This window comes from Podarcis erhardii (genome assembly GCF_964252035.2).
Source record: "Podarcis erhardii genome assembly, chromosome: 8".
NCBI lineage: Eukaryota > Metazoa > Chordata > Lepidosauria > Squamata > Lacertidae > Podarcis > Podarcis erhardii.
Window position 1 is genome coordinate 65431665 of NC_138499.1, and position 18017 is coordinate 65449681.

The following is an 18017-nucleotide window of genomic DNA, read 5'->3' on the forward strand; positions in this document are numbered from 1 at the left end:
AAATGGAATTATTATTTAATTCTAGCATGGAGATGAACCTTAGCTTGGGGGAAAAAAACTTTTAAGAACACTAGGAATCTGATATGTATTGCAGCTCATTGTTGTGAGATGCTGGGCCTCAAGTCTAGGTGGAAATGTTTGCATTGGCTTCCTATGGAAGCTGCCTTCTTCCCTGGTCCACAGTGACAGTTGCCTGTGTGCGTCAGTGCTTAGCGAAAGGCCTGCTGCCCTTGCATAGGAAATGATTGGTCTTTATTGCTGCTTCATATGTTTCAGGGTTGACTCCATGCATTGGAACGAGGTCATGGAGCTGGGCACTGGAACATAACTGTTAACATGAGAGTCAGAATGGACTTCCCATATCTGCTCATATGGCTACCATGTGAATAGCACTGTGACCTCGGTGTCAGGAAGGAGAGTTGTTTTTGTGTCTCTGTCATGGGAAATGGTTATCACTTGTTTGGTGTCATGTATTGAAATCATAGAAGTGTAGAGTCGGAAGGGATCATGAGGGTCACCTAGTCCTAACCCACTGCAATGCAGGAATCTTTTGCCCAATGTGGGGCCTTGAACCCACGAACCTGAGATTAGAGTCTCATGCTCTACTTCCGATGGAGCTATATGTGGAGGTGCAGCATTGTACAATAGACAGGGAATTGGAGTTATGAGTTCAAATTCCTTGTCATCCATATGGAGGACTTGGGGAAGTTTGGACATCTCAGCATCAGGTTCCATGTCTATAGAATGGATGTAATAGCTGTAAGATCATTAGCAGGAGCTATAAAGCACTGTGGTTGTGTTTTTTTAAAAAATGTATATGAATTGCCAATAATTCATAATAAAAGTTTAAAAATTAATCTATTAGATGAATTTCTAGTGTTTACAGCTGCATTGGACAAAACCGGAAAATAAAATGGGGAAATAATTTTTTGTTAGTAGCAGCAAAACATTACTTGTTAAAACACCCTGTAAGCCAGCTCTGAGCATTTTGAGTGCAACTTTGACTTGTGGGGGTACAACAAACTTAATGAACCTTGTTGTGATTAATACAGCTGTAATTAGACACTGGGGGCAAAGTTTGGGTTTTCCAGCAGTCATTTATATTTAATTATTGGAGTCAATCCATTTTGTTTAATGGGTTCTGATTAATATATTTCTGTGAGTAAGTGGTAAGATTGTTTTGGTGATTACCGTTGCATGGATTTTATAATAATTTGATCTGTTGAGAGAGACAATTTTTTTAACCAATGAATCTTTATAATAGCACATTGATGGGTGTAACAAGTGTTCCTAGTCCTAATGAATTTGTGAGAATTCACCACAAATCAATTGTATTGCATCTAGATAATCCATGCTGGCTTCAGGTGTGTGTTTGTGTGTGTGTGTGTGTGTGTGTGTGTGTGTTTAGCGGCCCTGTTAAACAGGCTATTGTAGGTTTTCTATAGAGTGGAGAAGGTTCGGAGCTTTTTAAAATTAGGTGTGCAATACTCTGGCTCACGCTAGATAACTGAACGTTCTTTTATTGCTCACTTAATTTAAAATGAGTTGGTTGTTAAAAAACAACAACCCAACAAAACCTGTTTTATACATGGTATGAGGAGGGATAGCTCAGTTGGCAGAGCGTGAGACCTTTAATCTCTAGGCTGTGGTTTCGAGTCCCACGTTGGGTGAAAGATTCCTGCAATTGCAAGGGGTTGGAGTAGATGACCCCCAGGTCCCTTCGAACTCTACAAATTTGTGAATCTACATAAGATAGAGCCAAATTTGTGAACTGGAGTAGCTTGAGCTTGATGACAAAGAAAGCCCCCCAATTTAAACGTCTCATCTTAGATGACTTTGAGCAGTCCTTTCTCTCATCCTTGATCGTCTATCAGCAATCCGGGCCTGCTACTGGCCTACTTTGCAGAGTTGTCGTGTTGGTTACCAAGAGTCCTGTAGAGCTGTTGCTGTATAAAAAAGTGACAGCCTTAAAAATAAATTCTGGAGCAGTTTCAGTGTCAATAAGTGCTTTCCACTTGTATCATGTGCTCTTACTATGTCATACTCTGGTCAGCTGCTTATGTTGGAAGAAGATTGAGCATTGGATCAAAGTGAACTTTGTAAAAATCAATGGAATATGTTATAGTAGTGGCTTTTAATAGTGATGCATTTGCTACCTATTTATTAGATTTACATACCTCCCCCCATTCATCATAAGATCCCAGGACAGTTCACAGAATAAAATACAGGAATAAAAACAAGTAAATAAATAAAACAAAACAGCAAAACAGTAACGCCCCCGTTTCTCACAGACACATTTAAAAGGCTGTAGGGTCTTAATCAGCCAAAGGCCTGGTTGAAGAGGAATGTTTTCTCCTGGTGCCTTAAACACAGTCGTACTTCCGTTTACGTCCCCCTCTGGTTACGTAAACGGCAAACCTGGAAGCATATTTCCGGGGTTTTGCCATGCGCGCATGCGCAGAAGCGGTAGACTGTTGTGCGCACGCGCAGAAGCAGTCTCTACGGTTGCAAAAGCCTCTGGGTCCTGGCTGGACCTCTGGAAAGGATCTTGTCCGCAACCAGAGATACCACTGTACAGTGAACGCTTGGGTTGTGAACGAGATCCTTGTGGGATGCACGTTTGCAACCAGCAGCATTTGCAACCCGTGTCTGCTGCGCATGCGCGGGTTGCAATTCAGTGCATGTGCAAAGTGCGATTTAGTGCTTCTGCGCATGCGTGACTGCCGAAACCCAGAAGTAACCCGTTCCGGTACTTCTGGGTTTCGGTGGTCCGTAACCCGAAAAAACGAAACCTGAAGTGTCTGTAACCTGAGGTATGACTGTATATATAATGAAGGTGCCAGGCAAACCTCTCTGAGCAGAGCATTCCGCAAACAGGGGGCCGCTACAGAGAAGGCCTCTTCTTGTGTTGCCACCCTCTGGACCTCACGTGGAGGAGGCACACGGCAAATCACCTCAGATGATGAACGCAGTGTCGGGGGCGGTTTATATTGGGAAAGGTGGTCTTTCAGTTTTGCATATTTGTCACGGGGAACAGTGGTCAGCCACATCTCATTTTAGCCTTGCCGACTGTCCTGTGGGAGAGCGCTTGGCCTGCTTGTGTCTTTTTTCCACTGGAGCAATCTGTTCAAAAATTGGTACCCAAATGGAGAGGGATGTGGTCATCTGCTCTGTGACACGCACAGCTGCAGGAGCTGGTTGAAAAGTTGGATAACTCGACTTACACTGGCTGGAATGAGTTGGCAGCAATATACATAAAGTAAATGAGGTGCACTATACTGATAGACCTTTGCTTTTAGTCAACAGTGTGCCACCCCGCTTTAAAAATAAATGGTTGGCTGGCAAATGCAGCTACTGCAAGTTCTGCTTCACTTTGTGGAACATAAAAATGACTGTGGAAGGGGGAAGAGGAACTAGAGCATGACTGTGTGATAGGAGTATAGTGTACTTCAGTTTGTTTTCCAGCCTCAAGATGGTAAGTTTGCCTACTTTCCCCCCTTGTAAGGCTCCTGTGTCTTTAACCACACAATCGAAATTGGAAATCATCTTGGCATTGATCTGCAACAAGGATGGAAGAAGTGTTGGTTACCTTCTGGGTTTCTGCACGTTTAAATAATACAAGCTGGGCTTCAGTTCCAAGCACGCTTCCATCCTGATATTGTGGATCTTGACCCTTGTGTCCTCTTACAGAATTGCAGTCTGATTTGTAAGCTCAGTAAATTGGAATTGGTGTGTTCGGAACTGGTGCTTTGGGGTTTTTTGGGAGTGAGTGTTTTACTTTTGCCTCCAACGTGTAATTTCAAAACTGATCTAGAGAGGTAAGGTGTGTTGCAGGTGTGAAGAACACCATCCATGGAATTGAATGCTACCTTGTGGGCTCTTTTGCATGGTAAGAGTTGGACAATGCTGGTTTGCCAAAGATGTCTTTAAATTTTATTTTTGATTTTTGTGGAAAGCCATTGAAGAGAAAAGGTGTAGCACCTATGGTTGCCAGCTGACCAGAAAACAATAGTCTGTCCTGTTATTTTTTTTAAAAAAAATCACTTGATTTCCCAGAACAGAGAGGGATGTTGGCAGATCAAGACATTGAACCAAGGTCTGGTTAAAAGGAGAAAAATAATAAAGTTGGCAACCGTAACATCGCCTCTGAAGAAGTGTGCATGCACACGAAAGCTCATACCAAGAATTGACTTAGTTGGTCTTTAAGGTGCTACTGGAAGGAATTTGTTTCGTATCGCCTCTGCAGTCTTTTTAAAGCATGGCTTCACACTATATATTTTTGTGAGGTAAATATTAAAAATGACAAGAGAACCACTTTGTGAAGGAAGAGAAGCTAAGTGCCTCTGATAATTCAGATTTGAGGAAGACTATGCCACATTGCTTGCCAATTCCCTGTCAAAATCGTGCAGCGGGTAGACACAAGCCTTTTTAGCCAGAAGCTTGTACAACAGTTTTTGGGTTGCTTAATAGAGGAGTGGAGGTGGCTGGGATGTGTTGGGGAGGCAAAGGGTTTTATAACACACACACACACACACACACACACACACACACGCTGCAGATGTTTATTGTTTTGTGTGCAGCAGTATCTTAACTGTGGCTGGGCAGAAGCTGGGAAGGGTCACCAAGGCTTCATTTAAAATGTTATTTATTAGCAAAGGGCAGTGGGGACTAAGACCAGGAGGGGTTGGGTGGGCGAGGCTGCTCATCTCTCTCTCTGCCCCCAGCCCCCTGCAACTGAAAGAGTTTTGTCCTGAAAACTTGTGATCGGGAGGGAGAGAGATAGAGATAAGAGACGGATTTGTTCTGCTGCAACTGTTCTGCTCTGCTTGCCTGTGTTTGTAGTGGAGGAGAGGCGTTTTTTTCTGTGGGTGCGGTTTTTGAAAGCTACCGATAACTTTCACTCTTTGTTTTGTTTGTGCCTGCACCTCTGCCTGCTGCTTCTTTCTGTTTCCCTCAGCGAGATGGTCACGCTTAACCCCTTTCTTCCTTGGCAGTTGCTGAATAAGCTCACAATCTCCTCTTCCTTCATCTGTGTGGGGGAGCTTGCTTACTCTTTAAGTTTCTGTAGGGAGAAATAGTGCTGGGAGTGGAGGGTGGAAAAGGGATGAGGCCCGAAGTTTCCCCCCTTTTCTTTCTAAGTTCCTTAGAAGGTGCAGCATGTTAACATAGGAGCAGCATCCTCGAGACATTTCTGCTTCCAGTCATGCGCTCTCTTTGTGCGCCGCTGTTATTAAGTGAGCAACGGGTCATTGTGAACCATGTTTTATACATTTTTAACTCCTTCTTTGCCTCTCAGGCTCTGCTAAGAGGGGGAGAGGAAGAACAGGATTTAGCTTTCTAGGGTTGCAATAATAAAGGCAGCTAAGCAGTAGTATCTTCTGCTTTAATGCAATTAATATAAACAGGCGTTTCCTATATGTAATTGTTCTCAGGAATGTAGCCAGGATTTCAGGGCAGAGCTGTAGCTGGCGATGAAGCACAGCGATGGTCCACTCGGAATGCTGTTTTTTCCTTAACCGTCTTAGGGTTTTGTTTCCTCCTTTTTGATCAGCTGCTGGGGTTGCCAAAGGGGAAACCAAGCGAGCATCACACAGCTTAACATCGTTTTCCAGGGCTCCTGTGTTTCTGTGTCAGATATTTTTGTATACTGAATTGCGGGTTAAATTGGTTGCTTGAACAGAATTATGGGTGTGGAGTTCACTGCTTGCACCACAGCTTAAAACATTAAATGATCCGCACATCTTGAGCTTTGACAAGTTCAGTTGACCGTGTGCAAAGAGAGTCCCAGCAGTTTTTGACACTTTTATATTCCTGCTGGTATGAGGAAGGACTACTGGATACTAACTGCTGGGTGCAGAGGTGCAGTGTATAGTTGTTGACATAGTCATGGTGGCTAGAATAGCCATTGATACTTAAAAAGCCATGTTCAACCTGCACTCTTTGAGGCAGCGACCTTTGAGTACCACTGCACTGTTGGAAACTGAGATTTAAAATCTAGGAGCCAGATGGCACCTTAAAACTAGGTTATGGTCACCACAACACTATGCTTTGCCCCCCCTTTTAATAAAAAAACCAAGATTACAAGGCAAGTGGTCTGTGGAGCACCGCAACACCAAAAGACCCACACCAGCCAGCCAGATGGAGATGTTAGGCACCAAACTTGGCGACCAAACATCTCAACTTCCTCGTAAAAGGCTGTTTTTTGCCTGTTGCAAAATGTGCCAGGCGCTCGGCTGATTTTGAACGCTGAGTTGTTGTTGGGAATCACATTTGGGGAAAATGTTGTTGTGCTAGGGTTTTGCTTGAGTTCTTCCCATGAGCATCTGCTGAACAGGATTCTTGTACTAGAAGGGCGTTTGGCTTGATCCAGCCAGACTCTGCTACTTCTTATTCCTTCTATGCAAAGTGGTGTCGCTGGGTGTCAAGCTCATAGTTCTCTCTCTCCCCCCATAGGATATCTTTACATTTGCATCCCTATAAGCATAAGACCTTTACTTTTTATGATAGGCTAAAGCGCTACTGTTTTTAACAGCTTGTTGGTTGTTTACTGTGCAGAACCATACGACCAGTCTCTCTTAAAAAACCCAACAACTTTTTGAAATTAGCATTGTGACCTGAGTGCCCTGCTTCTGTTTGTGTATTCAGGTTGAGGTGGTGACTTTTTATAAATCACCATTTTTGTCTGCTGAATGCAGCATTCTTTTGAGGCTGAGACCTGGGTCCATGGTGAGATGCCTGCATGTTCTTCCATAATTCTGCACCCAGTTTTCAGGGGGAAATAATAAACACCTTTCAGTCACAGAGACGGCAACCCTAAACATTGTCATCTGGTGGGAAGCATTTGTAAAATTAGTGGAATAAAACATATGGATGCAAACGCCTATGCATTTTATGCGTTCGCTCCTTTTCCAAAGTTTGCTCTGGAGGGATGAGCTAACTGCTTTGCTTTCTCCATGAGGCAATTAAAATAATTGTCAGGCTTAACTGCGCAGCGAAGTTTGCCACCTAGTTGGGAGACTGGGCTGACCTCACAGGATTGTCTGGCTGTGGTTTCCAGCCAAAGATTCACTCTTTGAGAGAGTCTCACTTCTAGTGCTGAACTATTTTTTGACTCTCTGAATGAATGCAATATGTTAACACTCCCGTAAGCCCCAGGATTGCTTGGCTGCCCCATGCCTTGCCTGCTTCATACTGGCTGAAAAGGTACCATTGTTTGTTCTGCAAACACTGGGCAATGTTTGTTTCCAAGGTGACTGCCTTTCTGTTGCTGCTGTGTAGGGAAGAGCAGGGGAAAGTTGGTTTAAACACCTGGGAGAGCATCTTGCTTTACAAAAAAAGTGGGGGGGGGGGAGAGAGAGAGAAAAGAGCTGCTCTTTGCAGAGTTCAGATTGAGTTTTAATCCTTATGCACGAATATGTTAACATAATTAAAAGCCTTCTTTCCATTTCCCTTCTTGATGTGTAAAGAAGAAGAAGAAGAATGGAAAATTTATCAGATCAAATTATGGTGATGGGTTACAATGCACTCTCTCCCCCCCCCCCCAAATCTGGGTCAGAACAATGACTGTGTGGAAGAAACCATTGAACCAGCAGCACAAAGCGATAGCTAATCTGTACAAAATGATAGCAAGCACAGCGATAGCCTGGAAAATTTGGGAGAGCTCTGTTGATGTCCTGAGGAAGGTTGGCTGCTGAAGGCTGGCAGGACCAAAGTAATAGATTTATTCTGGCACCCCCAAACCTTGGCTTTTGGCTTCTCGCTTTGCGAAACTGCATCATGCCGCCTCCGTCACAGAAACCTTGTGTTGTAATGTGCAGCGGCATAACTGCAGGCACTGAGTTTAATGGGATATTAGGTCATGCCTGTGCACCTGAGTAGGAGTCCGGGGACAGGGATGGGTAACCTGTAGCCGTCCCAGATGTTGCTGGGCTGCAACTCTGGCCATTGGCCATGTTTCTGAGGCTTATGGGAGTTGCAGTCCCAATAACATCTGGAGGGTCACAGCTTTTGCACCTTTGCCTTAGAATAAATGCCAATATGTTTCTTCTGACAGCTTTTATTTGCTAACCTTGTACACATGTGATGTGATCTTTGGTTTCTCTGCTCCCTGCTGCTGCTCCTTCTGTTTCTGTAGGAAGCAAACTTAATGGATCCTTTCCCCGGACCCCAAGAGGCTGGTTTGGTACACATCTTTGTGTTTGGGTCAGCTGCTGTGCATGCAGTGTAGAAATTCGTTCTTTTTTATTACTTTTTCTGATCTTTTTCTGCCTGCCCTTCTCTCCTCAGCCTCTCCCCCACTCCAAAACTACATACAATTTATTTGAAAAAGGTTTGCTAAAAAGTCAAAATGTGTGCAGCTTTTTTTTTTTTAATAAAAAAGGTCAGAGATGTTGTTAGCAGAACGTTGCCTTTTTTCCTCCCTATCAGGTTTAGTACAGTTCATGCGCAGGTTTCAGTAAACATTAACCACTTTTATCAGGGCTTGCAGTGTGTGGAATAGTTAGCAAAGAGAATGTGCTGAAAGACACCGACAAAATGAACAAGTCCAAGGTCAAAAGGATGGAAGACTTTTATTATTATTATTATTACTACTACTATTTTTTGGTTTTAAATAAGGGGATGTAGGGGCTAGAAAGCAAATTGGTGAGAGAATGGTTTCACTCTTCCCTGCCATGTTTTAAGGTGTAACTTGCAGTTAAAAAAAAAAAGTAGAGAGAGGCCATGCAGCTCGAGCAACGGTCCAAGAAAGTTAAACCATCCAGTCTCACACAAGTGTTTTTGTCAGGGGTGATGTTTGCCAATTCTTGTACATCAAGAAGGTGCTTCTAAATTGTGTCCTTTGAGGGCATATGCTGTATCAGCTTATGGCCTGAACTTATTGCCAGACTGAAAAAAATAATAATGCCAATTTCTGGCCCTATCCTGTCTGCAGAAAGTCTTGTGCTTAGCATCTCCCACTTTGGATAGCAACAATGTTGGAGAAAAATGGTCTGGAACTGGACCTGATCTTTTCCGTTTTCAAAATGTGTATCGTTTTCAAATCTTGGCATACAAATGAATGCGCTCCCCGATAAACGTGCAGTAAATTCTAGCCGTTATTGCCTATTCTGTTCCATAACTAGGAAATTATATTGGCAAATTAATCTCCAGTCTACTTGCATGGCCCTCTCTAGACCAACAAAGCTTTGCTCCACTTTAAATGAGTAACTTAACCCAAGAGGTCTTTCCTGTAAAGTGCCATGAGGATTGAACTTTTTTGATCTCAAAAGTAAAGCACAAATTTAGGGTAAACAGATTTGCAGGTCACTTTGTTCTGTCTGAGCACGCTCTGTAGCCTTGCTGCCGTTGCGTCATGTTATTGCTCATGAATGAAACCAATCGGCACTGGCAGTGTGCAACCCTGGTTAGACCTAAGTTTGGGAGATGGTGTGTTGCGTAGTTCTAATTTGAAATGTTCTGGGGCTGGCTGTGGCTTTGCTTAGATGACACGAGTTCTCAACTGCGTAACGTGATAGGCATAGCTGTCCTTGTGCAAACTGAGCAGTTGTGAGATGTTAGTTTTGGACGTGAAAATAGTAAGAGGCTTTCAAGGTAGTAAATGGGACATGGAGAGAGAGAGCTGTACCTGGTCTCTTTCTCTCATACTTTATAGATGCCTTCAAATCTCTGGCCCTAGCCCTAGGTTAAAATTCCCGGCTCTGTCATTAATCCTTCAGTTGCTGTTCATAAGTTAAGAGAGTTATGAGATAGGATGGAAGTCCAGGCTTGATGGGAGGAATTAAGGGATGTACTTGACAAACTGTTTACTTTGCACTTTGGGGATGTGGGAATCTCAGCTCAGGCAGCGGGATTGTGCCCTTAGCTGCTTTTTGCAAAATTTCTAAAGGAAAGGGGAGAAACGTTTCTTCTCATACATGAAAGCACAAAGTTAACTGTGAAATAGAACTACTGAACTCCTGAGCTTGTTCAGTTATACTGTGGCACGTATGCACACGCGAGGGTGCATGTAGTTGGTGATTAAAAATAGACTCTGTGTAGGGAAATTAGAGGAGTCTCCACATTGGAAATACTAGCTGCCTCATTCGATAAGCATTTTGCATGCCCGTGAGTCTTTAGTAAAGCCAGTCTTCTGTCATCTGGGCATATATTATATGCTGTCAGGTCTATTTCTTTCTTCTGTTTTTTAGCAGTATCATGCCACCCATAGCTCCTAAAGGTTCAGGAGAGGCAAATGTAAGGTTGTGTGTGTGCTACACAATGTTGGACGAACAATGCAATGGCAGGGTGTTTCAGATCCTTAACAAGTTGTTTGTATGCAGAGTTTATTTTTTTTTTGCAGTGGCTGAAAACCATGTTATAACAAGAAGTTTTCAAAGTTTTTTTTGGTCTGCTTTTGGGTCTCTTATCTGTATGTGTGCATGCATTCAAATCGCACCCCACCCCCTTAAAAAGAGAGAAAAGAACAGGGTGTGGAAGGAGAAAATGCAGGTGTTAGGATGGATTTAAGATGTCTAAAGTTTCTGGTACACTGAAAAGCTCTCTTTCTCCAGTGATGGATGACACCTTCTGCAGTAACAGTGCACTGCTGTCAGTCATTGGGTGCGGGGAGCAGAGCTGAACAGCTGGGTGGAGATTGTTGATTGGTCCAGAGATGCCACATGGGGTTAGGGAGGAGGTGAGCCTCCGCAGCAGCTCCGGTTGGCTAATTTCCCTTGCTTGTACTTTGGCCTGCATCTTCATGCCTGTAGCTCTGGAAAGGGACCGAGAGGGGAGTGGAGAGAGATTACGTTGAGAAGGCGGTATTGCAATTGCAGCCTTCGCATGGCTTACAAACACAGCTACCCTACTGTTTCGGATACTTAAACATTATCGACGTTTTAACTGATGAACTCGAAACCAGGAGGGAACAGGGAAGAGTTTAAAAGTTTTCTTTTGAGAGCATCAGAATCCCCAAGATGCTGGCCATGCTCATGATAATTTAATTCAAACAGTATTTTTCTCAGCAAAAAACCCCTGCAGTTGCTGTGTTGCGGTGTCCATGATCTGGGGTGTTTTTGAGCTCTTTCCTGATTCTGACAGGGTTAGTTCACTTCGACATAACAGCAAATGCTATGAAAATGAACAAGCCAATCTAGCAAAAAGCTAGGTTTAGAAGCGGAAATTATAATACGAGGGCTCTGTTGGCCCCCTAGGTAAGTCGCTTGTGGTGTGTGCATCCCTGAGGTTCCTTAATAGCTAGTGGGTGCAGCCCATGGTGGCAAGCAGAGCTCTGGCCCCACGCAGTCTGCATTTATTTCCTGGCACCACCCTGTTAAGGACACTGACATTGCCCTTTGACATGCATACGTCGTTGGTGGAACTGGCATCATAAACTGTGTGGTGCCAGCTAGCACATGCACCCTGGTCAGGCCCAAAGCCCTGCTCAGTGCAGCTAGAACCAGATTGCGCCCTTAATGGCCTACCCACATGTACTTGGCTGGCGCCACTGCTAAGACTGTCAGCCCCAAGTGTGGTGTATGTATATACTCTCTTTCTGTGTGTAGGGGTGCCAGTGCCGTTAACAAGGCGGCACCCATGCCAAGGGGATGGATTTCTGCTTGCCGTAGCTGCCACCCAGCAGAGTTGCATTAGCTGATCTGGTACCAGCCCTTGGCCTTTCCCCCCATCGTGCTGGATGCTGGCACCATGCCAGCATGAAGCAGCAGGATTAAGATTGTTATCTTAAAAAATTGGGGAAATAAGTCTTCTCCAAGCCTCCAGAGGATAATAAAATAGGAACCAGGCAAGCCTCTGCTCAAATCTCACCTGCTCTATAAGCTCACACGGAAACTTTAGGCAAGTTGATATGTCTCAACCTCTGCCCCCAACCTGCAGTAGGGGGAAAATGCTGGTCTACCTTATAGGACTGGTGTCAAGAATACTATGCGAAATATGCCGAGCCCTTAGAAGAACAACAACAGAATTTTAAGTTTTGCTTGCGTGTGGTTGTCTTCTAAATGTAGTTTAGAAAAGGAGCACCGCAGCTTTTCAAACAGGTGGGGAGTAGCATCTTCCAAACCCTGACCAATCCCATCTTTAACTTTTTACTACTAACACTGCTACTTCTTTCTCTCTCTTAATAAATACGTTCCAAAGATTTCCTTGTGCTTTTCTTATCAGGAAAAAGGCAATGTCCTTCCTGTCCTCTGCTTGAGTGCACCTGTTACTCCTTAAAACTAGTCCGTGGGACCAAAATGTTCTCAAAGAGTACCTGTATAGAACTTAATAATTTGGGGGGTTGTTATCTTGTTAGAAAAAACTGTGCATTTCCTATATGTTGCCAGGAAGAGGAGGTTCATCTTGCTGTGGAATTGACAGCCTGGCATTGTTCAGGAAAAATAGAACACCTCTGAATATTCTTTTCCACATTGAAAAGGGGGACCCTGGTTTTGGAGTTGAGAGTACAAACCAGTTAAATTTGGGATGCCTGCAGATGATGTAAGATACCTGTTGGTCTCTTCAGGGAGGTTTGTGAAGGCTAGAGACACAACTTGGTTGGAAAATAAACTATTTTACCTACTGTTTCAACTCCCAATGTAACCCAGGAGAAGATTTGTGGAGAAGCATTTGCAAAATAACAGGGACACCCCTTCCCCACTCCAAGGACAGCCTTGAAATACCCTCTTGGTCAATTATGAAGGTCACATGTGGACCGTTCTCCTAAAATGGGACAGAACCTTGCACATATAAATGGTTTGTAATTCTTGTTTCTCTGTTCCTGTTTCTCCTCCTGCAACCCCTCGACCTCCAGCTTGCTTGGTGGCTTCACATACTGATCAAACATTGACATAACTGAGGTATTCTGAGCTCAGCTGGTTTTGTCTCAAGCAAGAGTAACCATTAAGGTGTGGGATCTGCAAACTGCTGTTCTGCCATCTAGGCAGAAGGCATGGTCTACCTGTTGGATGTATGGACTGGGGTTCTTTATCACCCTGGTACCACTAAAGGGATACTGTTTGGTGTAAAAAGCCTCTGGCTGAATAGCTCAGAACTCATTGAAACATTTATAAGGGGTTGGACTACAATGGCAGTTAGAACCAGATGTTTCCTTTTTCTGGTGCAAGTGTGGAAATGGTGTAGCTGCTATTAGGAAAGCAAACTAGGTGCTCCTGTTTAGTTGATGAAAATGCAAAATCTGTATGCTGGAGTGTCAAAATGCCTTATTTTCCTGTTTTACTTATAAAGCGCATAATGTGTAGTCTGTCTCCCCGCCCCCCCTCACTCAGCCTCCTCTTTGCCGTTCCTCCTCCCCAACCCCAGCTTTCCATATATTTTCTATTATACTGTTCATTTTGCCTTGGGGCAACCTTTTCAGTAATGAGTGACAATGCTCAACAGTAGCTCTCATTCATTTTCAGCGCCGCATGTGTGTTTATTTTTAATTGATATTCTGCATATAACATTTTCTGCAGCTGAGGCATCTCCCTCCCTCCCCCCCAAAACACTTTTTTTTTTAAGCACTCCCTCTGAAAAGCGTCAGCAGTGGATTGTTTCATTTGCAGAACTTAAAGCCCCAGAACAGAGGCTCTTCCAGTTTTTATGAATGCCCTGTTTGTTGCTGGAAGCACAACTGTTCGATATAACTGGCTGCGTCCTACTCTGCTTGGGTCCAGTTTGGTCTGCAGAAGGTCTTTTGCACAAACCAGATTTCTTGGGTGTGTTTGAAGCAACATCATTTTGTCTTCTGTCGGTTGAGTTCTTTTTTATCCCTTTCCATCTGTAAAAAGAGTGATGCACCTTTTCCTCCCCAGATGCAGACATAATCAATCAATCAATCAATCAATCAATCAATCAATCATCAATAAATGCAGCAGTGCAGATGAGAACTGCAAAATTGTTATTTAGCGGACATGCTCAGGTGGTGATGGCTGTAATGTTTCTTGTTTTCTGTATATTTTGGGGCTTGTCTTAATGATCCCTTGCAGATTTGCAGAGGTCCCTCCGAATGACACATTGATTAATAATAAGCACCTGCTATGCCCCACCTTAGAGCAGAGAAGGCGCTGCCTAGCCCAACTGGCAAGGTTGACAGCGCTATATTTCAACCTCTCTGGCTTGGCTGTCACTGTAGGTATTGGAACATTTGCAAGAGGCGCTTGAGGCTTATGATGCCAGTGCTTTGGGTGGCTTTGCAGAACAGGAAACAGAACACAAGTGGAGGTAGTAGTTATTTGGGTGGGCTGGAATTATTATTATTATTATTATTTTAGTTGCAAACACCATCTCCCTTACTTAATCTGGATATCCAATCAAGGAGGGGCAGTGGGGCGACTGGGAAAATTAAAAAAAATGCTGTCCCTCATTGTTCTTATTCAGCTTGTGTGCATTCTTATTGATGAGAAAAGTCTTCAAACACAACATCAGGACACTGCTTGTTTTAAAGAGCTGGATGGAGGAAGTTTCAGTATGTTCACCATCTCATACAACAACGAGAGGAGTGGTCACTATAGGAATTCCAACCCCTGCAACCATTGAAAGACGCAGAAGTCTTGTTCTCTTTTGCCTCTTTTTTGCAGAGCAGGGGTCCACAAATGTCCTTGTCACCTTGCCACTGGAAACTGCGTGTTATAATTTGGTATGTGCAGCATCAGGAGAAGATATACAAAATTAAAAGTTTTCCAGAATGGAAGCTGTTAAACTGTTGTAGCCAAGGCCCAAATTCAGACTGATGTGAGGAAATTATCTTGAGGGAGGGTTTCATAGGGCTGCATTGACCCTGTCGGTTTGGGGTATTGCATTGGCTCAGCACAATGTTTAAGTAGATTCTTCTTTGAAACAAGGAAATAAAATTTATTCCAAAATATTCAGGTTTATTCAAAGTAGAGTATCAGCACTTTGAGGGTACAGTGTTAAAGCAGCTGATGTATGGCCTGTTCCCTGTTGTTATGCTAAGCCAAATGATGGTTTAGCCGGACTGGCTTGTGGGCTCTGGAAGAGGCAATAATGGTCAGTTCATTCCTCCCTCCTAGTTTTGCTGCTGTGCTAAGCCAACAAACCATGACTCAGAAAATCACAGGGCAAACCTTGGTTACAGCTTGTGGTTAGCGCAGAGAGAGCTAAATTGTGTGATTTAGGATTGGATCATCTGGCACTGTCAGTGTGGAACGGCAGTAAAATGACTGCTGACGAGCAAAACTGCTGTGATCTCCTTTCCAGGAGCTCACGCATTTGTTCCAAACCATGGTTCAGCTTAGGGTGATGCCTGAACTAAGCCACTATGAGATTTACCATGGATCTCACTTCCAAGATTTCCAGTTCTTGTTACACACACACACACACACACACACACACACACACACAGCTCTGTCTGTGTAGGGCTTGGACTGCTGAAGCAGCGTCCTGGATCCCAAGAGACCCTTGTCGTGCTTTTCATTGAAAAAACGATAAAAGGAGCGAAAGGGCCTCAAGCAGTAAATAGCTCTTGGCGAAGCCATGCACACCTGGAGAAAGGGGTAACTTTGCAGAGCTGTGGGGCTGTGTTACTCCAGATTCTGTGTTGTAATGCTGGGAATTGTAACAAAGTGGGTCTCAGAAACTGGGCCTCAGCCTGATGGGGTTTGAATGGTAGAATCATAGAATCACAGAATCATAGAGTTGGAAGAGACCACAAGGGCCATCGAGTCCAACCCCCTGCCAAGCAGGAAACACCATCAGAGCACTCCTGACATATGGTTGTCAAGCCTCTGCTTAAAGACCTCCAAAGAAGGAGACTCCACCACACTCCTTGGCAGCAAATTCCACTGTCGAACAGCTCTTACTGTCAGGAAGTTCCTCCTAATGTTTAGGTGGAATCTTTTTTCTTGTAGTTTGGAACCATTGCTCGGTGTCCGCTTCTCTGGAGCAGCAGAAAACAACCTTTCTCCCTCCTCTATGTGACATCCTTTTATATATTTGAACATGGCTATCATATCACCCCTTAACCTCCTCTTCTCCAGGCTAAACATGCCCAGCTCCCTTAGCCGTTCCTCATAAGGCATCGTTTCCAGGCCTTTGACCATTTTGGTTGCCCTCCTCTGGACACATTCCAGTTTCTCAGTGTCCTTCTTGAACTGTGGTGCCCAGAACTGGACATCACTGGTACTGAGGCTTGCTTTTAGAACTTTGTGCCTGGCTTTCTGTCCAGCTCAGCTTTTGCACTGAGCATCTCTGAAGTGCATTCAAATAACGTTACTAGGCTTTGAGAAGCCTCTTTATTTCCTACCTTCCTCGTTCCTCCTTCTCTGCTCTCAGTTGTTGTTGGGTTTTTTTTTGTTGTTGTTAACTGCTCCCTTGCCATGATTGATGTCAGCTGCTTAACAGCTGCTGAACATCTTCCTCTTTCCATCACTAGAATGCCCTCTTTTCTCTGCTGCTGTGTCCTGTGGTAAAGTTTAGCAGTTTCTTGTTATGTAGGCAAACCTCTTATTTCCCCCCTCCCCTTCCTTCCATTGACATGCATGTGCCCTTGCAATGCTAAAGGAAAAGTTTGTTTTCTTTTACTGCATGGGAGGCAGGGTGGTTTGCAAGTTCGGACTGGCTAGACTTGTTATATTTATTTGTCGCTTACTGGGGGAAAAAAGTCTCAAAGCGGTGTACAGTTTTAAAAAAAGGTTTACTTTGAAAAAAGGTGTTTTATTTGAGAACCTTCGGTTTTCGCAATAGGAGAGGTGGCTAAGAGGGATAAAGGAACTTAGGAAAGCAAAACGCTCCGAACAATTCAGGGCTACAAAATATAGAAGTCGTATGCCTTAATAAACATTTGTGGCAGTCTGATGGGCTTCTTTTGAAATGCCACTTTAACACAGCGCAGTCTCTTAGAAATGTGTGAAAGAGAGAGGAGGAAAAGGGGCTGCGGATCTTCTTGCCAAGAAAGGAGGGAGGGAGGGAAGGAAAGAAAGAGCACAGTTAAACAGTACATACCACAAAACAGGTTAGGCAGGACTCTAAATCTAGTTATGAGTCTGCTCTGCCTGCTCTGAGGCATCTCCAGTAAACCTTCCTTCCTCCACCCCTTTAAACAACTACCCTCCCTCCAAAAAAACCAAAAAAACCACCCCTTTCTTTTTTGGATCTGTTATGAAATAGTCTTACAAAGGTCCTCTCCTGCCTGTGCATGGGGTGGGCAGAGAGCGCCGGTGCTCTTGGCTGCTCCCAGCTGTTCCTTAAAGAAAGTCGATGGCGCACTTGTCGGTGCTCGTCAACCTTTGGAACAGGCAGCATTCTTTGCTGTATGTACTTTCGTGCCCTCTATGGGGTTGCTTTGTGAATGGGGCAGAGAGGAGGGGCAGCAGCAGCAGCAGTAGGCAGGGGTGGAGCCGAGCCAGCAACTGTGGAGAGCTCTGCAGATAGCTGCTCTTTGGTACAGCAGAGTGGAACTTCTTGCTTTCGAGAGGCTTCTCAAGAACCCTCGGCTCGCATGCCTGCAAGGAATGATGTGAAGCCATTTGGTGGCTGATGGCAGGTCGTCAGAAAACTCTGGATCTGAACTGAGACTTCTGCTCACCGTTGTATTTTTTCCCCTTTTTTTGGTAACCTCTTTATGTCAGATCGTTGGATAAGCATACCATATATAGCCTGGGATTCTGCTTGCTCCAGTATTCGACTGTGATGTAGGTTCTTCAGGAATACAAAGCATGCTTGCATCACCACCACCACCACCATATATTTGTACAGTGGTACCTCGGGTTAGTTGGGACACGGGTGGCGCTGTGGGTTAAACCACAGAGCCTAGGACTTGCCGATCAGAAGGTTGGTGGTTCGAATCCCCGCGATGGGGTGAGCTCCTGTTGCTTGGTCCCAGCTCCTGCCAACCTAGCAGATCAAAAGCATGCCAAAGTGCAAGTAGATAAATAGGTACCACTCCGGCGGGAAGGTAAACGGCGTTTCTGTGCTCTGCTCTGGTTCGCCAGAAGCGGCTTAGTCATGCTGGCCACATGGCCCGGAAGCTGTACGCCGGCTCCCTCGGCCAATAAAGCGAGATGAGTGCTGCAATCCCAGAG

At 44.3% G+C, this 18017-nt stretch overlaps 1 protein-coding gene and 2 long non-coding RNA genes across 14 annotated transcripts in view; 1 reads left to right on the top strand and 2 right to left on the bottom strand.

Moving 5' to 3' along the window:
* Positions 1-18017, bottom strand: part of LOC309348104 — a 436068-nt gene that overhangs the window by 54743 nt on the left and 363308 nt on the right. The gene's annotated exons all lie outside the window — the stretch shown is intronic.
* Positions 1-18017, top strand: part of RREB1 (ras responsive element binding protein 1) — a 126760-nt gene that overhangs the window by 20658 nt on the left and 88085 nt on the right. The gene's annotated exons all lie outside the window — the stretch shown is intronic.
* Positions 9677-17382, bottom strand: LOC309348148. Its single transcript, XR_014159236.1, has 3 exons — positions 17110-17382; positions 16241-16397; positions 9677-10750 (listed from the first exon to the last, which is right to left on the bottom strand). It is a non-coding gene; the product is annotated as an uncharacterized lncRNA (long non-coding RNA).